We start from the raw sequence: 27,039 nt of genomic DNA on the forward strand, positions 1-27,039 counted from the left end.
ATTTTCTTAAAAGCTTCATCTTTAAGAATATATAAAATGTTTGCTAGGAGATGGGTGAGTTATATCATTTCTCAGTATATTTGAGAAAGTGAGAGATTCCTCTTTGTAACTTCCAAACCTGCTCTAAAAATTTTAATTCCTTATGTAGGTCCTCTCAGCACCTTCTTTTTTTAAGTGAATCTTTTGTTCTCACAGTGCTGTTAAATTCAGTCTTCCTGGAAGTTCACAAATAACACGGACTGTCTGGAATGCTGCTGCTTTTTCATTTGGGGAGAAAGCTGCTAATTAATCTGAATGTACTTGTCCCAGCTATAAATACGTGCTTTCCGATACACACTGTCAATGGCAAGTCATTTAGGTGACATAAATTGGTTTCATGTCATTTCACATCATGCAATATGGCACCTGAAGTGCTAGGATGCCAGCTGCTCTCTGGAGATAGAAAGGACATGTGTGTTCCTCTATTTTTCTTCTTCTCTCTCTCTCTCTCTCTTTTTTTTTTTTTTTTTTTTTAATTGCAGAAAAACAGGTAAAATAGCTTTACAATTCAATACAATTTTCCTCTTTGTACTAGTATTGCAGGGCAGCATCGCTGGGTTTTCTTTTTTGTTTTTGTTCGAGGGAGTATAGGAAGCCAATGACTGCTTGCTAATTAGAGACCCCATTTGGCTGCATGCTTTGTTTTATTAGACTGTTTGGAGAATGTAATTAGCTATCAAGCCAGAATAAGGCTGTATATCTCCAACCACACTTAATCAAAAAACGTGTCTTGGTTGATATTCAGTTTTTGGTTTTAATATGAGGTTGTCCGCATATTGCAATTTCAACATCTGCAGGGATTCCCCTCCCTCCGCCCCCCTTTTAAAAACCTCTGTTTGTTCTTCTCACAGTTACACTGCCGACGTTCTGTAGGAAATACAGTGACCAAAGCACCTCTGGCGTACTCTCGGGAAGCACAGGTGTGCTTTTACGCTGGATGTAGGATGTTCAAAATTTTCCTCATCAAAGTTAACAGAAACAGAATTGGGGAAAGTTCTGTCCTCTGTCCTTTGAAAAAAAAAAATATATTTTTTTCCCCAGTCATGTGAATCAGGAAGCTCATAAACTAGACAACGCTGAAGAAGTTCTGGAAGAACTAACAATGTGTGGTAATTATATTTATGGATCTTATCACACCAAGGCAGATAATTCTGTTTTTGCAGTGCAATTCTAGGAAGACAAGTAAAACAGCAGAATATTTCTGTTGCATTTCATTGCTCTGATTCTCCTTTAGGTATAGCTGTACTGGAGACCAACAAATGAGGGATAGGGGGGAGAAATGTTGATTTCTTCCTTTTCACTTGCATCATCTGCTTCTCAGATAAACCACCATCTCCTTGTTTGTAGCTGTGGAGATCATAACACCACAAGGAAATCTTACTTGGTGTTAACAAAGCACTTTGTGCTGAACAGTGTATTTTGCCATGGTTTAGATGCATTAATTGCTCTGAGAACAGACAAGAGAGATAGCAGTGCCCACATTTGCCTTTGGAAGTTGCTGGCAGCCTGGCAGCAGCAGGGAAGAGAGAGGCATGAGTTTTTGGTTTTGTGGTCTTGGTTTGGATATAATGGCTGCTGTTTATTTTTGCCTTTTCTAATCAGTATGCTTTCTGGCAGCTTTATTTTTAATGTTATATAAAACAGACATGTCTGCCAGTGGAAATAAAATGATTGCACCCAAAGTATTCTAATGTGATACTAAGATCCAAATGGAAAATTTGTCACTGACTGCAGCAGGATTGGGCCCCAGCTCCATGATAATGAATTTTATAGAAGAAAACATACTTGAAAGATTGATATTTTCCAGGTTCATGCAAAGACTATTTCATTGTAAGCTCTCATTCCAGCATTTAAATAAAATATAGGATGAAGATGTAAAATAAGCAGCCAGATCTTCACTGTTTTTACAGTAAAAATGTATTTTGCCTATTAGTTGTGCATTGTGTATGTGCACAAGGATGGTAATCTTATGCAAGCTACTGAAAACAATGGCAGCTTGATGTTTCAGTGTGGTAGGATACACATTAGTATCATGTGCATTGTAATACGCATTGTGCAAGCTGTATTGGACAGCTTGTTTTTAAACTAGACAGAAAATTAGCTTTTCTAGACAGAATATAACTTTTCTGAAAAGTCGTAGTCTATCCTAGTGTCTCCCAGCATCTCTGCGAAAACAGATTTGTCCGTGTGTTTCCACGTGGATGGCCCATTGGAAAATTCCCAGGCAGTGCGTATAAAAACACATCACAGCTACAGCTCGTCAGCACTGGTGCTGGACTAGGACTGTTCAGAAAATGGACAGAGCCTGGTGACTAACATCTTCCTAGAGAACACCTGTGCCTCTGCAACGACAATCACAGCTCTTTCTGCATAGCTCTCGCCTTTCTACCATGTACCCATCTCTGTGCTGGTTAGCCAGGCTCTGGAGCTCTCTTCAGCAGCTTTCTCCTCACTTTTGAGGAAGAAAATTTAGAAATATTTTTTTGACACTTAGACTAGAATATAATAAATGTGGCATTTCTTTCACATGTGGCTCCCTTACCTGCTGAGTTCACTCACTCCCTTTCAATTCTTAAAAAAATGACCTAATGAAGAATGTAATTGCAGACATTTGTTTATTATAAGTTTGCTTATTTGTTTTATCTTAACTTTTGATTTTAATGTGTAATCTGTTCACGGTCAGTATTAGTCCTACTTTTTCCTTGTGGCTATGTTTTTGTAGATGACCTCTCCTCTAAGACAGACCTGCAGTTCCTGAGGTTTTTGTGCAGCATCTTCATCCCCTCCTCTGTCCCATCTTAACTCTTCTGTCATTTATTTTCTAGACACATTTTAATCATCTGATATGCCCTTTGTGAGATCTGTCTGAGCTCATTCCACACATAAATAACTTCTACTAGGTATCCTTTCATGGCTAACGTATGTCCCACAGCTTCTACATCCATCTGGTGATGTTTTCTCCTGCATTGACAGAGCTGTATTCCATGACCACCTCAGTAAATAATCATGGTTTCTCCCCATTGTCTCCCATTTTTATACTGAAAAGAAAAAAGGGAAAAGGTCCAACCAACTCTCCTGTTTACCGCTAATTCTTTCTCCAACTTCTCCAATTCCTGGACTTGCGCCTAGCTCAGCCCTTCCTCTCCCGTTCCCCCACCCTTTTGGCTCCGCAGCCCATCAGCTGTGTTCGAAGGCAGGAAGCCTCCCCCACACCCTCTGTCTTACTCACAGCCTAGCCCCAAGCACGCTCTGCAAGCTCTGAGCTCCAGCAGACCACAGATGCTATAAATTGCCACTGAGCATCCCACCAAGCAAGGCAGTTGCAATCAAATCCACTCACCGGCCTCCCTCTGTCGTGGTCAAGAATTTCTCCAGGAGAGCAAGTTCTTGCCAGTTCCTCTGGCGTTGCTGCAGAAGTCCCGTGGGATGGTGCAGGAGCACGCTGCTCCTGCAGACAAGGGCTGGACCCCGGTGCGTGGGGGTCTGCCTCACCCCAGCAGCGCTTGCCCGAGATAATTTTCCCATACCCAAGTGGTGATGTTTCCACTATACTTCAGACACAAACAGGAATGATTTCCTCCCGGCTGTGGTAAATACATTACCTCACCTTGTGATAGCATTCCTTACAGTGCTGCTTTATCGTTCTGGGGTGCTGGACACAACCCCAGGAGGCTGAGGATTTCCATCCAAGGTCTGTGAGCCCAGGGAGGAATATCCACAGCGTGCCTGTACCACAGGACAGGGAGCTGGCAAAGGAACTTAGAGGCTGTAAGTGTGATGCGTCAGGCTTCACAGAGAAAAGCTGATCCCTTTTAAAGGAATGACAGTAGAGGATTAATGCTTTCCACCATATGGATCTGTGGAATACACCTCATTACGTTACTTTGACAATGTCTAGGTTTTGGCAGTCTTAATACCTTAATTTTCTTCTTATAAACTTCCCCTAAGGAGATTTCTAGGTGGCTGGTAGTCACGTAAATGAAAAATACTCTCTTAAATATACAAAGTTTAATTTCTTATCATTAGGCAGTGTATCAGCTCAGGACCTAATCTGACAGGATGTTAAAAAATATCAAATGCTTAATGCTATGTAGGGTAGTCAGTCCTTAGGGTCTGTTTATCAGACCTGGGATGCTGATTCCCATGCCTTGATCAAAAACAACCTTTTTCTTAAGCAGCTCCTGAATTCAACACTGGATTATCAGCCACTTGTTCTGCACGTAACTTTTTGATCCATAGTTTGAAAAGCCAAGACTGAACCACATATTTTGAAATACTCAGTTTCTGTACCCCCAATAAAGAAATCCTTTAAGTAAACATTTTAGCCCACTGCCATATCAGAGTATGCTTTGCAAATATGTTTCCAGTCCCTGCTGGACCACAAGGAATCTCAGTCTCTGACTTCCTATTTTAAATCAGTTTTAGGGTAGTGAGGCAGCACCGCAGTAATGTCCTGCTGAGCCTGGTTACAAAGAAACCCCATTTAGATCTCAACAAGCTTCTGTCTCAACAACAAGTAGGAATGTTCAGTGGTGCTTAGTGCTTCATGTAGGTTGTATCAAATGCCTGCAATTTTATGTGTCAGTAGGTAAATCCAAAGCCTCTTATTATGAGAAGGGATAATGGCATACAATACGTTAGGAAACAGGAGGCGTGCTGTTAGGATCCCGAAGGCACTGAGAATGCCACGTCCCGTGAAGGCCCCTTAGTCACGGGTGAAGGGATCTGCCCGCGCTCTAGCACACGACCAGGAAATGAGAAAGCAGCGAGGGCAGCTCAGGGTCTGGTTCTCATCTTCTCCCTGCGAGATTCATAAAGAAATAACCTCATGAATTTCTAGCAAAATATTCTTGAGCTACAACTTGACAAGAAGAGGTGTTTCCAGAGTGCTTAGGTTGGAGTTCGTTTTAAAACTGCATGCAGTGTAATTTAAATAAGGTAAGCTAAGTAACAAGTATGTGTTCATAAAGCATCTTTTTTTTTTTTTTTCATTAAAAATGTGTTTCATTGAAAATGCATTTACATCCTATGTAACCCATTTTCTCAAGTCTACAGAATGTAGGCTAGCATTTACAGCTTGCTTCCCATGCAAGCTTAAAACAAACCACCTTTGTAACAACTTGCCATGCATCTCTTTAACCTGACCCTAGTGGGATCTGTGGGTACCAGCTGTCCCCAGCAGCGCTCACACCACGTTGAGATGCGCGGACGCTCTGCTGAGGGGCTGGGCTCTGCTGCTGCCGCCCTCCCGTGAGCTCTGCCGTGGAGTTCTGTGGGAGGAGGAAAACCCACAGAGGTTTTCATCAGAAGTAGCCTAAACAGGTGAATGGGAATTTTGGGGGAGAAAAGCTGATAGCTTTCAGTGGTGTCACAGGAGCGGCACCGTCCCAGCTGAGCTGCTGGGATCTACCAGGAGGGAAGGGCAGCAGGGTGGGGGTTTTTGGCTTTTTTGCTTTCCTGATTTTGGTAGCAGAGGCCTATGTGTTAGGCTGTTTACTATAAAATCCTAGTGTCTATGAAATCAGTAGTAACAAAATTGTTCCTGCTGATTTCTGTAGAGCCAGAACTTAACTTTTTTATGTTTAGTTTGAAGGAAGGAAGGAACCTTTTGATCCAGGCTACATGAATATTTTTAAATGTTAAGTATTTCTTTATATTTAACGTGAAGTCATCTTTCAGGACCAAATTACAGTTACTTATTATTTCATAACAATAAGCCTTTTCATTACTAGTATTTTACAGAGTCTTACTGTTGGGTATGCGTCTAATTTAAAAGAAAGCTTTTAGATTTTCTTTTGTAGCATGTTACCATATGTAGACATGGCTGAAGTGCTCAGGAGGACACGGGTACACACTTGTACATGCACTCCTGTAGGAGTGTTTTCATGACCCCATTTCAGTGACGTGAGTGGCCCATACTGTGCTGCTACAGATCAACTGCTTCTAGTTTCCTGTAAAATAACCTGAAACAATTGGGAAAGCAAAAGGGGAACAAATGAGATAGAAAGCAGCAATCAGCAAGCGCAGGCTCTCTCATTTTTGGTTTTGGTTTTAATTATTGCTTAAAGCAAAACTCATGGTCTTGAAAATTGAGACATCAGCAGTCTTGCAGCTGAATGTAGCAAGAAATATTTTATTTTAAGAAAGACATGTTTGACTGTTTCTACAGTGTTTTAAAGGTTATAAAAGTCTCTAGACAATAATACTATTTCAAAATGCACCATGAATGCCAAAAAAAAAAAAAGCTCAGAGATGTTGGTTTATTATCCTTACAGCTTTATGGAAAAATCTTTCACTTTAAAATTAGTAAAAACTAATCATATCGTAAAATAAACAAATGAAGTTCCTGCAGAAACAAAGTATACACGGCAGCAGGCTGTACTAGCTTGCTTATCTCCTGGCTCAATGTATAATGAAGCACATTTTCCTTTATTAAGATTCCTGCTTCAGCGTGATGGCGATCCAATGGAGAATAATGCATGCGTAGATGGATATTCTTTGTCAAAGATAGCAGTTTGTGAAAACTACATTTTTTATGATATTAAAACTGAAAATATTTTTAGCACTTCCCATTTTTCAAATTAAAATATATTTTTCTTGACGAATATCTAAATAGAGATTTTGTCTGTTTGGGATTAAAAAACACTAAACCCCAGTGTTTCTAATGGACTATGTCTAACCAAATCTTTTTTTTTTTTTTTTTTTTTTTTTTTCTTCATTGAAACTGTTTTTTAAGCAGCTTGAGATTTATGTGAAAATATCTTACACTTCCTGTAAAGTCTCACAACCATAGTTGCACATTTTTTTTTATTCATAGGTTACTAAAGCACATTCCAAAGAGAAAGTTTGTATTACTGATACCCATAAAGCTAGAACGTCTCTTTTGTCAGAAGAATTTCAAAGTATAATTAGAACAAAACTGTGCTGAACTTTTTTTCTAGTGTCTTTTAATTTAAATGGTGTTCACTTAAAATCCTACTGAGAAAGATTCTAATTTGTTATGGCTCTTTAACTTGGTAATATAAATAATCCTTAAATATATGTGCAAGAGAGAGGTTTTACATAAGTTGTGGTTGTTGCTGGAGTGACTGTTCATTCACATGTAGGGAAAATTCTATTAAGCTTACCATGAATATTATTGTAAATAATTATAATATTACTGAGAATAATCCGTGTTGAACTAAACTCTGTTTTATGACTGTGCTTTCTTCTTCAGACAAAAAGAGGGACATTATGGCTTAAATTATTTGTGTAATGACATGTATTGTTGATTTGTGTGCAATTCACCATGAAATTCTGGCTCATGGTCAAATTCAAAACTATTTAGGACTAAGATTAGTTTAAGAAATACAGAAATTTCTTGAAACTTAGGAACATAGTAGTCACAGATAAAACAATATACAAAGCACAAAGCACTGGGAATCAAAGGCAAATTATTTATTTCATGACAAATAAATACATAAATAAATCATTCTTAGTAGCTCAAGATCATTGGCTTAGAAGAATATCAAATTTGTGCTTTCTCTGAAGCTGGACTTTTGCTGAACTCAGTTCGGGTGCAGGTCTACAAAACAGAAAGTTGAGCCAGATGATATGAAGAGGTTCCTTTCAGCCTCAGCTTGTCTATGACTCTAAATCAGGATGGCTAAGAGCAGGAATTGCATCTCCCAGGATTTTTTATGATGATGATGGCCTGGAACCAAAACTTGTATGCATGGAAATGCTGCATGAACAGTTAGAAGTTGTGAGTGACTGGTCATAAAACAAACTAGCAAGCAAACAAAAAAACTCCACATCATGCAACCCGTCAGTTGTTTGTCCTTGTCAAATTCTGCTGTGGTTTTGTCACAGGACACTGTCATAGCCCCAGCTCTTGTTTTGGATGGCTGACCAGAGGTTTAAAGAACAGGAAAATAAAAAGGATGCATTGGAGTCAGACCTCTTTGCTTAGCATGTGCTTCATGGAGACTCTGGGCAGGCAGAGGTGAGCCTCCAGCAGCAGGCAGCCCCTGCCTGCCTGTGAGCACCAGCAGAGCCAGCCCAGCGGTGCTGGAGGGGCTGGGCCATGTGGTTGAATTTTCCTTCTCTTAGGTGATACCCAGGCTAAGGGAGGTGTGTTTGTGTTTAGTTACATTACTGAATACTCCTTTCCAAAACGTATGTGACTTGTAATGGCTGATGCTTTCAGGCTTTCATACCTATTATACATGTACATCAGTCTTTGGGGGTCAAAATATTTTATTTTTCCCTTTGAGACTCGTGTAATTAAGAAGTGAAAGCATTTATAATTCTGGTGTTCAATTCTAGTGCTCTGAAACATGATTTACTTGTAGCTGGGAGTATAAGTTAAAAACAAAATGCTAGACAATCCAATTTTAACAGCTTCAGGGTAGAGATGTAAGAAAATATTGTTGGGAACCTTTTGTGTTTCTGAAGATAATAGTGAGAGCTGCACAGATATAGTGAGATATAGTGACAGCTGCTGAAGATAATAGTGAGAGCTGCACAGACCTTTATAGAGGGACAACTTAACATAAGTCTTCTCTGGCCTGCAGAAATGTGTCAGAATTGTAAAAAGGAAATAGCATCCGGTCAATAGCAAACACCTCAGTGGCATTAAATTGTTAGAAAAAAATTGCTGTCCTTGAAGAACTGCCTGGAAAGCACAAAACACTATTCATGCATCTAGTTTGGGCAAACATAACGATGGCTGACCAGGAAGAATGTGTAGCAGACTAAAATTCTGTTTAAGTCAAATACAGAAAAAGGAAAGGCATTGGTTTTACACATAAGGTTTATTTAGATGTATATTAAACTGAGGCAGACTGGCATGCTTCTCTAAACAGCTCAGAAAGGGATGAAGATAAAACTTGAGGACTGATGCAGAGTATTTGGAAGGCTAAATATGGTTGACATGAAGGAAAAAAATACTAAAAATGATTCCAATGTATGAAAGCCTACTCCAGACAGCTTTGTTCTACTAAAATTACTGATGGAGACGGTCAAGTGATAGTCAGAGATTTTACCTGTGGGCTACTGAGTCAGCCTGCTTGTCCATGCCTTTTACCTCCGAAGAATATCAAGCAGTTGCTCCAGCTAATTCTTCCTTTTCCATTCTTTGTCATCTTTCATAGCTTCCAGTGTGGTTGAGCAACAGCAGCAGAGGCAGTGTGGTAAGAGGTGGCGTCAGCTGGTGCTGCAGCACGCCAGTCCCCTTTCCTGCAGAGCCAGCAGTCTGCCCTCCAGTTGGCTTTGTGCTTCACCAGCACCCAAAGATGCCCTCGAGCACAGGTTATGCAATAACTGAATGCCTTCCCTGACCAATAAATAAACACAGGAAGGCAGCTGATCTAATAATATATGTTAAACAGCATGAAAAGTGGAAGAGGAACTGTGAATTAGTTTAAAATCAACAATTCCTTGGGGAAATACCACAACAGGATCTGCTATACTTGTTCTCCTTGATCAAATATTTAATAGTTAGTATAGCTGCTCCTAACAGCTCAGGAGTAAAGAGACCCAAACATTATATCTCTTTTTCCTTCAGTTGATTTTCCATTTCAGATGAAATTTAAATACCTTAAGATGAGAATATATAATATTATCATCTGTGTCTGTCTCCCATCCCTTTTAATGTGAATGTACTAAAGGCAAAAATCATATGAAACATCCTTGTGTCTCTGGACAGGTGTTTTTTTGTTGTTTGTTTGTTTGTTTTATGTGAACAGTTTGCTCAATAAAAAAGGTTAAGTTTAGGTTAAGTTGAATTAACTGTATTGTTTTGCTGGGAAATATTTACAAAAAATAACATTTAATTTCAGTGGTATTCAGTTACATATTTTGATATTTTCTTTCAGAAAATGAGATGAATTTAATAATGAAAAAAAATAAAAGATTTAAGTAATCCATTTATTTTATCGAAAAAGAAGTGATTTGTTTGTTTTTTCCTGTTTTCCTGATAAAACTGAGAGAACTCACTGTGACATTTTCTTTGCCTCTAAATTTTTTCCATACATTCCCCACACACACCTGTATTGGAAAACACAGAACAGGACCATAGGTATCACATGAGGGTGGTTGTCATTCCTGCCTGTGAGCACATTTGGGAAGAGCAGGGATTTTGAGAGTGTGTGTGAATGTGTGCATTATTTAAATCCCTTTTTTATTACTTTGTTTTGCAGGTTGTTGCAAGTCAGGAAATAAGAGGTAAGGTACAAGGAGCAAACAGAAACTTGACAGTTCTTTGGAGGAAGTAGAGAAGCCACAACAGGGAAAGGCACAAAACAAGGGCAAAACATTTTTGCAGCTGCCTTTGGATGCTCTGAAATAAGAGAAAAGGTATGGACAAGAATCACATAGTTGGAGAGTTGCATGGAATAAGGAAAAAAAAAAAAAAAGGCAGTGTGGATGATTTGCCAATAAAGTTTAGGAGGAAAAATTGTTGAGAGATGATGTTAAAGAATAAGGGTGTGAGTTATCTAATGTCTGGTTGTGAAAAGAAATGGGGAAAGGAGACTCATAGCTGATTCCGAGGTGACAAGCTCAGGTCAGTGAAAGGACAGTGGGTGTGAACTGACGGTCAGCAAGGATGAGCAAAGGCAAAAGCAGCGGGCTGAGGGTCAGACTGAGGAGCAATGGGATTTGGGGCTGCAGCTGAATCAGGAATGAATAATTTGAAGGCAGAAGTAGAAAAGGAGATCACAGAAGATATAAATCTGGATCCTTTAGGGATCTGAGCAGGGAGAAGTAAAACAATGAGAAGTTGATTCAAGGAAGTACAGAAATGTGGGAGACACAGAACCACAGCCTTTGAAGAACTCGGCCATGAGCAGGAGGGGTCTGTAGCTGTGCTACACATTCTTCAGGTAGGCAGGGAAGAAGAACAACACAAAAAAAATTACCCACCAAAAGCATAAGCTTAGCACTGAATACTTTCCAACAGAGTTTCAGTTAAAGTAATAGGAGTCTAAAAGGAAAGTACAAACTAAATCACTACATTTATTTCATCAAACATTTGTTGTACATTTTGAAAAAGGTAGGGAAATGTAGACAGAAAGGGGAAGTAGCTACTAGAAATTTCCAGTGGTTAGTATAAAATAAGTGTTTGTATGGAGGGCTTAAGTACAAATGTCTATGAATTCATCTGGGATAACTCTAAACTGCTGGTGTTTTTTAAATCCATAAAGCACATTAGGTCACTAGACTGCCGACAGTTTTTGCAGAAAACTAGGCTAGAAGCAAACAACTATTCTATGTTCTGGAAAAATTAGATTCCCTAACGTGTTGGTTAATCATTAAAAAAAAATAGAATAAATCAGGCATTAATTAGCATAGTGCATGTTTTGAAGTTTCTTTTCAATATCAAGGTTGTAGTCCCTGCACATATGATCTGTCCTTCCACTTGCTTTCTGGTGAGCCTGGGCAGAATTCTTTCAGAGGTAATGGAGTCTGGTGTTTGTTTGTTTGTTTTTAATCAGCATAAAATGAAGAACAACTAAAAACTCTTTCTGATACTTAGATTTTAAGTTTATATTTGCTGTTATGTTTATTTATGCTTATTATCAGAACGTGCAAGCAATTGCAGTAAGAGGCAGGTTCATCACTGCATGCCATCCCACTGCACCCAGGAGCCGCAGTGCCTGGGGGCATGCAGGACACGAGGGGAGCAGGTTGTGATGGGCTTCCTCCAACACCTGGTGACTGGCGCTCACTGCCGCCCTTCTGGAAGGTTCTGCATGGGGTGGGAATGCTGGCAGTAAGGTGAGTGACCGGGGGTGTTGCGGTGCGGGGAGGTGGGCTGGGTGGGCAGGCAGGATAATGTGGCACAGGTCGGCCACACGGTGCCGTGAGCTAAAAAAAGAGCAGCCACAACTGGTATTGCAGTGGCAGCTAAAATGCATGGGGGTTTGTATCCAAATAACTATCAGGGTGACTGCTGTTCTCCTGGACTAACTTCATATTTTATTCATTGACCTCAATTCTTATAATTTAAATTCCTGTCAATTGTAGGAGGATGATGCAGCAATTATTTTGTGTAAGCTACATGTTTTATATCTTGTGTTATAATTCATGGTTCCTTCCATAAGTGTTGTTCAAATTACAACAGTAGTCCCCATGAGTCTCATGATGTGAGAACTGGGGAAGTTTACATCCAGCTTCCATAAAGTACAGGAGTTGTGATCACTGGACCAGGGAGGCAAGTGGGAACACAACCTCCCAGCCTGCTTTTCCAGATCACGTCTTGAGATAGTTGTGGCTGTGCAGGCATCCTGATCCAGATCCAGAGCATCTGAAGGTGTTTTCATCTTCAGCTGCTTCTCAGCCCTTCTACAGGAGGCTCCTCTGTCTGAACCAGCACTATGATTTAGCTGCTATTACTGTTTGCTGAACCTGCAGCAGAGAAAATCGTCCAAATGCTGCTTGATCTATCCTGTTAAAATGATTGTGCCTGAAGTGAGCTTAAATCATATTACTAAACTGCAGTGGGAGCAGGAGCACGGTGACGAACCTCAGCGAGCAGCTGAAGTGCTGTAGCTGTTTGCTGGATAATGGGCCTTTAGTTACGAGACACTGCTGGAGAAAGAAGTGGCTTTGATAGACTCCTGCTTCTGTACCCAGCGCGTGTTCTGGGTCTGCTTGCTGTGTTTGTCGGCCAGCCCCAGGATGCTTGTCATTCACAGAGATTCTCCAGCTGCTGCAATTTTAGCTGTGTTCCTTTTGCAGAAGTGTTTAACAAACATCTGCAGAGGTGGTCACGTAAAAGGATCAAGCTTTCTGGCTCATGGTTCCAAGTGGTTCCAAAGTGGTTCTTCCTTCTGGAGAATGGCAGCTCCAGGAAGGAGTTGGCTCTTCCTGGGCACTGTGAGAGATGTGGACATTGTGGTTCAGGTGCAGGTGCCTGCCCCTGGTAGCACAGTGCTGACACCCAGCTCTGGCGCTTTGGTGCACCTGCTCCTGCTTTGCTGCTTTGTTGTCCCTTGACATTAGTCTGCTGGGATGTGCTACAACGCAATATGTGGAATCAGGAATCAGGCTATTGCCGTAAGCGGTAAAGAAAACATTGGGAGCGTCTCTGGGAGATTTTTTATTTATTTATTTATTTATTATTTTATTTTTTAATATCAGAACTCTTACTGGAAACAAGAGTTGTTCTTACTTGGCTGGGAGACCCCCAAAAAGTGCTGTGTGATCCCTGCGTCAAAACAATTCTGAGTATCTTGAAAGAGAGATAATTGCCTGGGAGCAACATTAATCCTAATCAAAATAACTACTCTCAGTTATTTGCTGTGGTACTTCAAAATAAATGGAGTGAGGAGGCTGTGTCCATTTAAATCCTTTACTCTGAATTGTTTGCTTCCATCTACAACAAAACGTTTTTGAAGAACTGTGTGCTACTTCCACAGTGTGAATATAAGCATTTTGCAAAAGAGGCTAATCGCCAGCAATTAACGCTGTGTTGTGTATCTTTGTGCATTTTGCTCACAGCTTTAACAAGCAGATAAAGAGACAGAGGAGACATTGTAAAAATGTGCATTCCGTTTCCTAGCTAAAAGTCCTCAGAGCTCTATTATTGCTCTCCTGTTACTATGCAGAGTCCTTGCTTTATTTTCTCAGGCTTGCTGTACCAAAAAAACAAGAGTACTGTAATAACACAAACAGCCTTGCAGAACCTGAAAGCTGACTAAATAATTCTAATTCAGTTGGAAATCATACCATGTTTACAATATCATACCATATATTTACTGCTTCTCCTTTAGAGTACTATACTTTACTTGATTTTTTTTTTTTAATTCTTTATTTAAATTTGCGCAAGTGAAAACTGGGGACATAGAAGACTTGCGCACTGCTCACCTCTAACAAGTTGCAAACTAACTGCACTTTCAACCCCATTGCAATTTATGTGTTCCCCTTCCACAATATAATTTACTCAGTGTTTTTTTCACACACAAAAAAATAACTGCTAATTTATTCAGTAAGTAATAACTAACTTCTTCAGATACTGAAGGAGTATCTGAAAAAAGGAAAACAACAAATATGGCAAATTAAGTTGGGCAGAAAAAATTGAGATGTGAAGTTGAAGGGGAAGGAAGATAAATTCTTGTTCTGGAGTGGGTATGTTGGCTGGTTGGTTGGTTTTATTTGGTTGTGCATCACCACAGTACTGTAATGTTCGAATAGTTTCTAGAAACACTTACAGCCCAAACCTAAATGTGAAAGTTCTTAATAGATGCTCAGAAGCATGAAAAACCACTACTAATATAACGACATTCAATGAGTGTAACACCTGTGCTTTTCATCAACAACCTTAAGCAGCACTTGATTTTTCATGTTTGCAGTAGACTTTCCACAACAAAAGCTGTGCTGAACTATGATCTATTATATTTATACAACTATTGTACTGAATATCACTTATTTACTAAAATAAAATTACCCTCTTCCCAAATTCTTATCTGTCTTATGCACAAAGGAATAAAATTACAAGATGGTTAAGCATCAAGAGCACATAGCAAAGATTTTATTTCTGAAGCATTAATGTCTGAATACAATCTGAATATTTTTCTGGTGAAGGCTTTAATTGCATGTTGGTAACAGCGAGTCTTTTGTGGCAACATTCGTTCACTGGATCATGCTCAGCAAACAAAGGAACAGAAAGAGGAAGGAGAGACCAACTCTTCCTGTTTGTGTTCCCTCCTGCTTCAAGCGCAATTATGATGCATTTCTGCATTCCAGAATGTAGGAAAAAAGAAGATGGGGGAGGGAATTCAAGCACTTGGGTAGTCTTGACTCACAAGAAATGTGTTCTTATTCAAAGAGAGATCTGTCTCCATCAGTGTTCAGAAACCAGTGATCGTGCTCAGCAGTGCTGGAGTGAATGAGCTGCATGCTGGGCCCGGCCAGCACAGCACCAAGTCTGTGCAGGGGGACATGGGGTTTGTGCGCAGAACACCAGTGCTGCAAACAAGCTCTCAGCAGTTAATAAACAGAAATTACAGAGGGGTTGCTTATTCCTGTTCAACTCTGATATATATATATATATATATACATAAAAAAAATAAAAAGCACAGTTATTTAGGCAAGGGGAAACGTTAACTCGACTCTTCTGGTCTGTGCTGGTAGAAAAGTTTTCCAGGTTTTTGTAGATTGTTTCTTTTTGGTTTGTTTGTTTGTTTGTTTTCCTAGAGCCTGTTTTAACCATCCTTGAACTCATCTTTTTTTATCCAGGTTCAAAATTTCTATTAAGTGTTGTTCCATGACTGAGCATAAGCTAGGAAGAGTGGGCAATGGACCTTTCGATTAGAACTGTGGAATCCCTGGAGTAGGCTCTAGCCTTGGTCAATAAGTAATTGGGCATTTTGCTGCTTTATGACAGAGCCCTCGGGCTGGCAGACACTGAACACCCTTTCATCCTTCCGACTTCAAAGTACTGCTCAGAACTTTGCAGAAACAGTCTTTTAATTAGATCTGTAATTGAAACATCTATCGGACTAGCCTACATCATCTTTTCAAAGTATCTTGTATGTAATGTTGCAGCAAATGAATGTGATTTGCAAATGGAGCACAGTCTCATGTGTAATTATCACATCTCTTTAGCTTCCTGTAAGTGCACCTTTCAGGAATTCCATTTCAGAGATGATTAAACCCTAGTTTATCTCACAAGTTGTACATATTTAAGAAAATATTGAGGCTTTCGGAGAACTGGAAATTATTTTGTTATTAAGCTGACCTTAGCATTTTTCAAGTGACCCACAGACTTGCTCCTTTTCATTTAGAGGGGCTAAGGAAGTTGTGATCAAAGAGCTAAAACTCAACCTGGCTTAGGGGATATGGTAGGCATTAATATATAAATGCTTTCGTGAACATCCTAAAAATTCTCTGCCTCTTTCATACCCAACCTTGTTGCTTTGTGTTGCATTATATCTGCTGATATTCTGGCAGTGCAGCTGCCAAGTGGACAAAGGATTTTCAGAGTTAAAAACTTGATTAACTGTAGTTGAGTTTAAAATTTTATCACTAAAACACTTCCTATGAAATTTTTACTCTGAAAACAAGTGTTTCCCTTACATTAAAAAAGTTTTTCCTTTACATTTAAAACAGTTGCTTCTCAAAACATGTATACATGTGTTTTAGGGATTGCAATGTTCTCTTTAGCAAAGCATAAAGCTATTTTATTTTACTTTTTTACTGGAGGTGATATTTTTCTCTTGGAGGCTTTGCAAATCTCCATGTGACTTACCTCTAAAAGATGTTTTGCAGGAGTTGCTAAGGTGATTTTGTGGGCTGGAAATGCACTGGTAATTTGTTGTTGTTTGCGGAAGAGTATGAATGAAATTTCACCACGCACAGCAAGGCAAACATCCATGTCTGGTGGTATTTCTTAAGGGGCTCAGTAGGGAAGAGAACAGCTGTACAAAAGCACCATTCTCAGCCCCTTCAAGGATGATCACACGCAATCTGGATGTCCATAAGGTAGAGGACATAAACATTTTGATCGTGTTTCATCTTTTCATCATTTTAATCAGAATGTGAAGCATTTTAGATTTTTGTCTTTTTGTTTTTCTTTTCTTTTTGCAAGCGAATGATTTGACAACTGCTTACTGACAATATCTAAGGTTCAAAAGTTGATATTTGCCCTGAGTCCTAGCAAGCACTCCGAAGCTGTGAGCAAACCCATTGCTCCCATGCAGCTTTCTTATGGAGCAGGCACGCGGAAGGTGAGGGTGCGCACCGGGGCTGGCCGCCTGCAGCCTGCTCACGGTAACGGGGCTCTCGGGTCAACAGGACTTCATCCAGCTCCTCACGAGTGTTCATCATCACACGGACTGTTTTTGTGACTTGGTGATGATTCTGTTTTGTATTGGCCAGGAAGACCTGACCCCTGAGTAAAACCACTCAAAATAAACAACATGAAATATTCACTGCTTTCTGCGTAACAGCCTGAGCTATTTGAGAGCCTGGCAGACCTCAGGCTGCCTGGCTCTTTTTATTTTGATTCTACCCTGAATGCACTGTCAATTCCACTTGTAAATATGGTCTCTGTAATTAAAATAAATTTCCAAATCTTGTGAATTATTCTATTCCATTTCCTTTTATATATTCTATAAATATATTATATATTCTCTCTCTATATATAATATATTCTATAAATATATTATATATATTTATATATATATTTGTCTTTCTATATTGCTATTATTCTTTATGCACCTCTGAAAGATGGAAACATTCTCAAGTTTAAGCCTTCACTTTTCAGACCTCAGATTCATAACTTAATATTTTTTCCCCTCCCTTTTAATGAAATTCTGAGCATAACAGTGATAATTAGAGATCTTAAAAAGAGATGAAGAAAGGGAAATATTAACTTTGTGCTTTTTTGATAAGAAATGCAGATTCTGCTACTTTGCAGGTAAGATGCTGGTTAGCCATTCTGCTGGGTACTTGCCTGAGATACAACAGTAATATTCATCTATTAGCTTCTCTTTGTGCAAGTCTGTGCCAGGAGGGTATGTGAAGAGGGCAGGTAGAATTTTACAAGCTCTTCAGTTTCTTTATGATTACCAAGATTTCATTTGTTTTCCCCCAAACAGAAGAAGCTTTTACCTATTTTTTCTTTTGCCAATATAAATACAAAAAGCTTGCACAAAATAACTAAAAAAAAAACAGTAATTAATTCAGTCTCTTTCTTCCAGGAGGGGCAACATGAATGAGATTTCAAAGGTGCCAAAAAGGGGTTGGTAGATGTTCAGTGCTTTTACCTGGTTCCAAGAGACTGCTGCCCCAGTCCTTTCAAATATACCACTAGAAATATTTTAGTGTGTTTTGTTGCTTTGTTTTATTTTGTAAAAAACAATAAAAGCTCCTTATTGCATGCATTGCTTCCAATGATTTCTCTGCCATTTTCTGGACCTGCAGTGGAACTTGAATTATAAGAAGCAGCACAAAAATGAAGCTAAGGAAAGGAAGTTCCTTAAAATACAATTTCATATATACTGTATTTTTTTTTTCTTAAGTCTTTAAACCATAATCAATCTACTTTCTACTTTAAAATAGGTAGAGTTTTGATACATTGTGAAGCATGTAACAGAAGTGGAGTCTTGTGAGAATGCTTTTGCCATTGAATGCCATATAGTGAAGAAGCGAAACGACTGTTGGGAAGGAGCTGGGTTTAAAACGCTGGCTTTAGGACAATCACTTTGCTGTTTGAAGAGAACAGAAGGCAGCACAGAGGTCAGTTGCTTCAGAAGCAGCACTCGTTTAATTTTCTCCTTGTGCAATTACTGAATGTCGTAATGACACTATAATGAAATCGCACTGCTTTGTTTCAATGGAACAGCACCCCAGTTTTGTTCATTCAGTAATATCTTGGTACAATAACTTTCAGAGGTTATTGTTTATGACATTGGTTTTCAGTCAGAGGCACGCAGATCTTTGTGGGCTGATATGCTATTAAAAGAAATCATGCAGATTATCTAAGAATAGCAAGTCAAGTATCGGGAGGCTTATACTTCCATTGGAATTTCAGATTTCTGTTTCTTTTTGCAGAGCCAAAAAATAGAGAAATATGATTATTTTTTTTTCTTTAAAGGAGCCTCTGATTAATTCAGGATTAAAAAGTTATTAATCCTGCCAGATTTCCTGAGAAATGCTATACAGCATAGTTTTAATAACAACAACAACAACAACAATAATAATAGTAATAATAATGATCTGTTGGTATAGTCAAACACTTTCCATCCTATTTTTCTACATGATGGTTTATTTGCCACTCAAATGTTAGTAAATGGTACTGTACAGTGCATTCAAAATATTTGCAGTCCTGCGGGGCTTATATCCATGTTGCAGAACAATAAATACTGTTGGCAAAGAATAGAGTAATCCAGAAATTACAGCTGCATACTTTGGAGGGATTTGGTTTAGAGAGTAGGTATAGAGGGAGCTTTGCTGCCTTGAAATGCACTTTCCTGGCTGAAGTAGGACCCGATTAATGGAGCAAATATTCCAGTGCTCTCAGTTCTGTTCATGTTTTACACAGAATGTAAAATCCAAAAGCGTGTAGATGTGTACTAGCATTTCTGAGAGATGGGTGTTTCCATGGCTACGCTCAAGCACCCGACGAGCTTGTGTCACTGCGAAGCACTCGCTTTCCTCCTCGCTGCAGGAGGGTTTGTTCTGATAAGGAGCTCATGCTGCCTGCTTTCCACCTGGTGTGCTGGAGAAGCAGCACAGTTCTGGGACGCTGTGTGTTATGCCGAGGGACAATTACTCCCATATTTGTGTGCATCCACTGTCCGGGGTTAACGTTTCTGTGCAGCTCAGGGAGTTGACCTAAATCTTATTTCACATGAATGACTGAATAATGTAACTGATTCATTTTGTGTGCTGCAAATTCTTGCATTGTGACCAAGCATCCTCTTCTCAAACTCCAGCTGTATGTGACCATGCCTGTCTTCGCTGAGTAGCTGGGTGGTCACAGTGGAAGGAAAAAATAAATCATTTTTGTACAACAAGAAGTAGGGACAGAGATAAAGTGATTTCATTTTTAAGAGTTCTGTCAGGATTCAGAAGTTCTCTCCATTCTCAGGGACCTAAACATACGTGGAGGCTTGGGTTCTGGGGACAAACAGACCCTTGCAGATGAGTTCAGACCTCGCTGAGAAATGTACTTTGGGAAGCTGTAAGATTACTTGTACATTATGTGAAGCAAAGTGGGGCTTCCTTTTTATGGAGACTCTTGGAGTGCTAAATTATTCCCGTTTAGCAGTTCCTTCTGGTTATTCTGCAGTCAGTATTATGACAGGTAATGTTCTCAGCATGCCTGTCACTCTTAGAAAGGTAATGTCAGCCCATGGCAGCAGATTCTGGAGGTGGCATATTATATTGCAAGACATTCACGTCTGGTATTAAAAACATGGAGAATATGGCCTTTCCTATTTTCTCTCAATCATTAGCCATTTTGGCTTTGCAGCTAGGTGTCCAGAAAAGCTTCGTATCATTGAGAAAATGTCAAAGGCCATATCATTTATAATTTTCATAAAACTGGCTTATCCACACTAACACTAGATGATTATTTGGTGTGCAGGTCAGCAGAGAAGAGTCTATTATTTAATCATTGTGTGTATAGCTTTGGCTTTCAACTCTGTGTGTTGATTTAATCCAGGTGAGTAATGAGAATCAAAATCTGTCCATTGCAAGGACCTGTGCCAAGCAGGCGTGTCTATTAAAGCAGCTCCGTGGTGTTGGTACCTGCAATATCTTGACAAGCCAGTGGGATTCTTCATTCTCCAACTTCTGTCCAAATGTGCTGGCTGTCACGTAGATGTGCTTTTTTCCATGCTGAGGGAACTTCTTCATGTTCTGAACAAGTCTTCATGGTTTGAACCAAATCTGAGACCAAAACACCTGCTAGCCTTGAAATCCATGCCCTTAGCTCATTTTACAGTCGTTTGGCTCTGTAGACAAGTCTTCCTTGTTGAGGACAATTGCAGGACTGGCAGGAACACAGGTTGCTGACACAATGCCACCGAGATGTATCGGTCTTGAAGAAAGCTGGAGCAGAGCTCAGCCTTCATACATGTTGTGTCCTCCACAATTTGCTGGGACTTAATTGGCGGTGCTGCTGGTGTCGCAATGCTTTAATGCTTATGTTACTGAAGGGAACAACATATATCCAGCGTGGTTCTGTCTTACATCTTACCCTCTTTTGCCCTCTTGGCCTGAAAAATATAAAGCAAAAGAAAACCAGCGAACACATGCAAGTTGGACCATCTAACGTACTGACATTAGACTTTCTGAGCCATCAGACCCAACTGCAAATATTTTGACTTTTCGTGCTCAGAAAGGCTAAAATGGAAACCTCAAAGCTATTCTCTCTTAGTTTTGCCATTGTGGTGAGCTGCTTTCCTTCTGCTTGGTTTTCTGCAGTCATGCTAAAACTGCTTCACTTCACCACTGCCAATAAAGGTAAAAGACAGAAAATGAGTGAGAGAAAGGCTGGCATACGTGGGGAGTGGGAAGGCCAATACCCCTGATATTTGTTACCACTGAATTTCTTTCTAGGAAGAGATTTTATTAGATGCCAAGTTTTTAATTTAAAACAAAATTAGTGTCATGTTGTTCTGTGGGTGAGATACACCAAAATGTAATTAATCAATTTTCAGAATTATAACACAAATTAATACATTTTGTAGACATTTCCTTCTCATATTGTTATGTTTTTACAATGAGGAACTGGACCTTAGGCAGGACTGTTACACAGTGTGATACTGAGCCTCCCGGCCGAGTTGCAGAGAAACCCAATTTTAAAGAATCCTAAGCGTATTTCACAGGTCTGATTTTCTTTCTAAGTAGAAAGAGCAGTTGTTGTTGCAGAGCAAAGAGGGAATAGGTTGTTAAATATTTGCATTAGGTGTAAACCAAATACTACTCTGCTCCAAAATAGCTCTTAGTTTCTTTCTTGCTTACTATGTAGACCAGTCCATGTGCCTCAGGGAGGAGGTGGTAGCAGTTCTGAGATTTGATGAATCACCATCCAAAGAATTAGAAAGTGTTATGATCCAATTATGATCGTAACAAGCCACTGAGTATCTGCAAACAAAAGAATAAACCACAGATGTATTAGCCTGGAATGTCTTCCAGATGAAAGATCCTATAGTTTGCTTGAATGCCAGTTATTACACATTCTGAAGCAATAACAGAGAAATTAATTTATTTTATTTTTTTTAATCTTTTTGTTTTCCCACATCAATTAAAATTTGTTTTACTCTATGGCTCAATGTCTAATTAATTACATTTATTCTTGGGATAAGAAAATACTCAGTAAAGAAGAATGTGGAAAGAAACATCACAGAGTTGAATCTGTTCATGTTCTGAGATCCTGCCCTGAAGCACAGGGAAGGGATGGAGATCCTTTTCCCACACTCATGCTTTACAAAAGAGCCTGAGTCAAATTCAGCAATGGTTTTCTCTCCTTGGCTTATTTTTTCTCTTTCCCCCTTATGTGCAGGCGGCAGTGCCACCAGCCCCGCCAGGATGGTGCCCGTCTGCGGGCTGCCTGCGTGCAGCTGCTGAACGATAGCAGTGAATTTGTATTCAGCCACTGCTCTGAAATGGGTGAAGAACAGGCAGAATGGCGTGTTAGAAAAGGTCGGTACGTTCTATGGACTTGTGGCTTGCACAAAAGAAGTGCACTGCACAAATGGAGATTTAATATTTTCTCTGTTTATTGTGATTTATGCAGGCTGAGCGCTCACATTCCTGAACAAAATACGTTAAGTATTTGTCGTGCCAATATACCAACTCTTTCCAAGTTCTAATTCTGAAAAAGGAACATACCTTATCTCATAAAGCTTGAGGAAGTTCTGCTTTCTTTTTTTTTTTTTTTTTTTTTTTTTCCTTTTTCCCGATTTTTGACCATGATAATTTTAACTTTTGACAGAAACACACAAACAGTGCTGGAGTGAAAATACTGGGAAGTGTGCTCGTTCCACCAGTGGAGTTTTTATGGCTCTCCTTGTCTCCCTGTCTCCCACACGTTCAGGACTGTGAGAGAGATTAGCTCATGAGTCGAGGCAATGTATGCCATGGCAGATTCCGTGATCATATTAAGTGACAAAATCATTATAGACATACTTGAAAAGACTGACTTCCTCGTCATCTCAGACAGCGATTACTAATCGCTCCTGTATTGTTCTGTGCTGCTCTGCCTGGGCTATTTCTAGGTGTCTCCTGACTGTTGATGCATGTCAGTGACTTTAACTGAAACAGTACTGTACGTGGCTTATGAGGCTCTGCTGCAGATTTTGTTGAAGCGGATGGAAGACCACAGTGTTCAAGGCCACTGATGTTTAAAAACTGGAGAGAGGCACATAGATCTGTGACATTTTTCCAATGATAAAATGAAGTGGAAAATTTGAGTGTAACCTCTATAAAAAGGGTGAGGACCTTAATGCCTCACAGGGGAACGCAGAATTTCCATCCTTGGTGTATTTATGTGGGCAGTATATATTTGGGTCTGCATCAGCCTCGGGCCTAAGGCACAGACGCTTCCCTACAGCAAGTGGGGCAGAGCTTGTGCTTGCTCTCCAGGGCCCCCCAGCAGTGCTTCACCTGCCTGCAGCGCAGCCTCCTGATTTTGGACAGGTTTCTGCAGTGCTCTAGACCTGTGTAACCCCCCCTGTCAGAAACACAGCTTACATCCAGTGTGGTGACAAACCTCTTTGTTTTCTGATGAAAACAAATTTTTACAGGTAGGGACTTAAGATGCAGTTTGTCCTAGTGAACTTGAGCTGTGCACGTCAAAGCACATTTGACAAAGAAGAAAAACAGTGATGTTTGGTGTCAACAAGACAGATTACTCAGTTGGCACTGCTAAATCAATTCCTTCTTCTCTGTGAGGCAGAATTCCCAGCTGCTGAGGTAAATCCCCTGAGGGAAGGAGGGGGCATCCAGGGCTGCAAGGAATTTTTTCCAAGTGCAGTGGAAGCAGAATTTCAAAGATTTGCCTTAAGAGCCAATCTGAAGCGGGACAAAAAAGAGAACTTGCTTTACTCTTGTTGTTGAAAAAGTTTGGATAGCTCCTTTTCCATTTTGTCTTCAGAAAGTAAAATCATTTGTTTGGTAAACTGGTACTATCATGTATAATTTTGTTCTGATGAGTGACTTGTTTTATAATTGCTTAGATTTTACAGGAGAAATTCCAATTTTATCTCATCTTAAGACTCGTAAGTGATAGAAATTCATGCTGTAAGACATAGTTTGTGTGAGTCTGTTGCTGACAATTGATTAAATTTCTGGACTTCATGCACTTAACATCATGGCTATGTGAAGAAACAATTAAAAAAACAACCAACAATATTGATGGTGTGCTGTATTAAAATTGGAAAAGTCAAAGGAACATGATAGTTATGCAGTAGGAAATGATTGAGGAATATACAAGAGTGTTGGAGAGAACCGAAACCACTGAGTTGGTCATGTTATTTTTAGCAGCATGTGGATGAACAGTAAAAGAAAATGCAGGACACTTCCTTTGCTAGCATAGTGTTTTGGAAAGCCCTAAGCATCCTGAGGAAATGAAGAGGAAATCCTTAAAATTGAGGTGGAACTGGCTGGTGGAAAGGTCAATTACAATTTAGTCTGGTCTCTGAGAAAGCAGTTGGTAAGGTCAGAGAGAAGTTTTCCAATAAATTTATGAATGAAAATGCGTGTGAATGGCAGGAACATAAAACATGGCTCTCCAGTTACGAAACATGAATGGCACAAACTGTGTTAACTAAAGCAGAATCGGTTACAAAGGATAGCACTGGGGTAACACTTCTTTGTATCCAACCACGTGCTCTCCTCAAAGCCATTCAGAATTCAGTGTTGTCAGAACATTGCACTGGGCAGGGAGAGGCAGAACCTTTCATTCCTCTGGGAGGAAACCTTAGCGTGATCTTGAATTTTAAAGTAATCCAAAATTAGGTAGAGTAACAGATACCACTGTCAAAAAAAAAAAAAATTAAAAAGGGTTTAATGCAAAGTTCAAACAGAACTGCTATGATGTTGATGTGAAGTATGTAAAGAACGTTCCCATATTGGCTGGCTGTCTTAAAGGCCATCCTGCTGCTGTGGCAGGAACATGTGAGAATCCTTGGCTTCAGAAATAGTAGAAAAGTGTTTCAAACTCTCTATAGAAAGAGCAGTGTAAAAAAACTAACCCTACTCAAGATGTTATTTTCAGTGCTTTCAGGGGAAAAATGTCTGTGTGAATGTGATGTGGGTAGTCTTACATTTTAGTCTAAATACCAGTTTATTCTTCAACTCTTTGATGTGCCATGCCATCACCCAAAGAATGCAGTAGTTATTTAAAAATCATATGATGCTGAATCAGACGATCAGACCATGCAATTTCTATTTTTCTTTTTATTTTTTGCTTACTGTGATTTTTTGCATGCTTTCCTTTGACAATGCTTTAAAGATAAAATTTAACATTTAGAAAAAGTGGTTTCTGCTGTTAAGAGAAAAAAGTGGTTTCCTTCTGATTCTTGCATGGACTTGAATGTCAGGTTAGTGCCAGGCAAGCTGACATGCTCTATCTTACAGCGTCGATCTGAGGACTGGATAATAAAGTATTTCACAAGAGCCTTCACATATGTCTAATACTAGCATTATACTCAGCCATCAATAAGCTGCAGACTAGAAAAGAAACTCATTCTGTTGCCCACATTAAAAGAAACATTACAATAGTTCTATTGAGCATTTTCATGCTTTGGAGCAGGAACTTTCCATTAGTTTGAGAAATTCCTGTAGTCAAGGATGTGCTGTACTGTGTCTTTTTAGAAAAACACCCAGATTTGATTAAGATACAAGACCCCGTGAAGCCTCAGTTTGCCTGTGCTGCACAGTGCTGTGTGGTGGTTGCTGACATCGCCCTGCGTGGAGCAGGATGAGTCCCAGAAGAGTGCGGCCATCACTGGCCTGCTGCCCCACACACACTGCCCAAAAGAGCAAGGCTGAGTTTCTGGGGCACTGCTGCTCTCCTGGCTGTTACGGGAGGTACATGGGCTGACACGTGCTGGTGTTGAGGCTGCCTGCAGGCTCTCCCCAAGCCAAGCAGCAAGCGGAAATCAAGATGGGGTTTCCTGGTATGTGGTTGCTGTGGGCCTGTGCTAGGTAAGAGCAAAACCAAATGGGTTGAGTTTAGCATAGGAAAAATAGGGTCTGCACACCAGTAACGCATACTGTTCTCCAAAGTGCCTGTTCTGCAGTAGAAGCCAAAATTTCAGTGCCTTCAGGAAAAAAGAAATAAAAAAATCTGTGTGAATGTGGTTGGCCCAACAATATCCTGTTGTCAAGAAAATGTCATTTACTTGTACTGGCAAAGGGGGTTTCTCAGGGTCTCTTTTACCAGCCAGCGCACAGAGGGATAATCAATAAAAGCTATAACATCCCCATTACCTATGTTGTTAACTGAGATTTATGCTGTGGCCCTGGAAAACATGACCCTCTTTACCATGCGCACGTCAGTCAGATGCCATGAGCTGGATTTTCTTTTCTTCGTATTCCTTCCAAGTGTAAGAAAATGCAGATGGGCAAAGCTATTGAAAGCATTAGAGCTCGACGTGAGCTTTCAGCAGATGGAACAGGCATCAACAGCAGGAGCTGTCCCACTCAGGTTCTTGCTGTTAACATCAGGCAGTGGCTCCATGGCTTTGCCCAGTCGAGGCTGTGAGCAGGGGCATCACCCATCAGGGAGAGCTGCCGCAGGTGCCTGAGCTCTTGGCCTCCTGTATGGCAAGAGGAGATGTGGCGAGAAGCACCAGAGCTGGGGTAGGCAGCTCTCAGTGGTTCGCTGTCAGCTCTGGTGGCAAACACTCCTCACCTTTCTGTGCGTGCAGGGCAATTTTGCACCTCACCTTGCAAAATGTCATCCTGGTTTTAGATGTTAACAACAGGCACAAGGACAGGGATATATCCCGGTGTTCAGTGCTGGTAATTTTCTCCTATTACTTTCCTAAGCTGTTGTTTGCCAGCTCCTTGAGGGTGGGCTTTTACTTTGATGTTTTATTGTCTTTCAAATCAGTAGCTTTACCACTAGTAATTTTTGAAGGGCTTTGGAGGGAGAGGGTAGGGAGAAATAAGAGATGTAGTAATTATGAATGTACTTGGTTAGATTATAAAGTCTCAAGGCTTATTAAAAATGAAAAACCATGGCAACCTCAATAATACATCCCACACATAGTATACCTAACTAACAATGTGTAAAGTACATTTAGAAAAAAAGAAATTAAGTAGAAAGAAAAGAGGAGAGAAAGCATTCCCATTTTATGTTGCTATTTTTAATTCTTTGATCATGAGTATTGACATACTTGTGCTGGCAGCACCTCTAACTTTTACATAAATGCAGGATCTCTTCTCAGTATTGTCCTTTATTCTCCTGAGACTTCCAGTAGGACTTTTAGTAAAGGACAGATTTTAGGCAGGGAATCAAAAGTGAACATAGCAGTTTCCCTCAAGCTGCTTCTT

The 27,039-nt window shown here is 39.9% G+C and overlaps 1 protein-coding gene across 7 annotated transcripts in view; it reads left to right on the forward strand.

The window, feature by feature from the left end:
• Positions 1-27,039, forward strand: part of RAP2B (RAP2B, member of RAS oncogene family) — a 114,761-nt gene that overhangs the window by 27,196 nt on the left and 60,526 nt on the right. For 6 of the 7 annotated variants that reach the window (XM_072042586.1, XM_072042588.1, XM_072042581.1 and 3 more), the window contains 2 exons: positions 10,221-10,377; positions 11,605-11,799. The gene's annotated coding sequence lies outside the window, so the exon portion shown is untranslated. Of the gene's footprint in view, positions 1-9,173; positions 9,213-10,220; positions 10,378-11,604; positions 11,800-27,039 lie in introns of all 7 variants that reach the window. The other variant, XM_072042583.1, reaches the window with a different exon arrangement.

This window comes from Anas platyrhynchos, chromosome 9 (assembly GCF_047663525.1).
Source record: "Anas platyrhynchos isolate ZD024472 breed Pekin duck chromosome 9, IASCAAS_PekinDuck_T2T, whole genome shotgun sequence".
Lineage (NCBI taxonomy): Eukaryota > Metazoa > Chordata > Aves > Anseriformes > Anatidae > Anas > Anas platyrhynchos.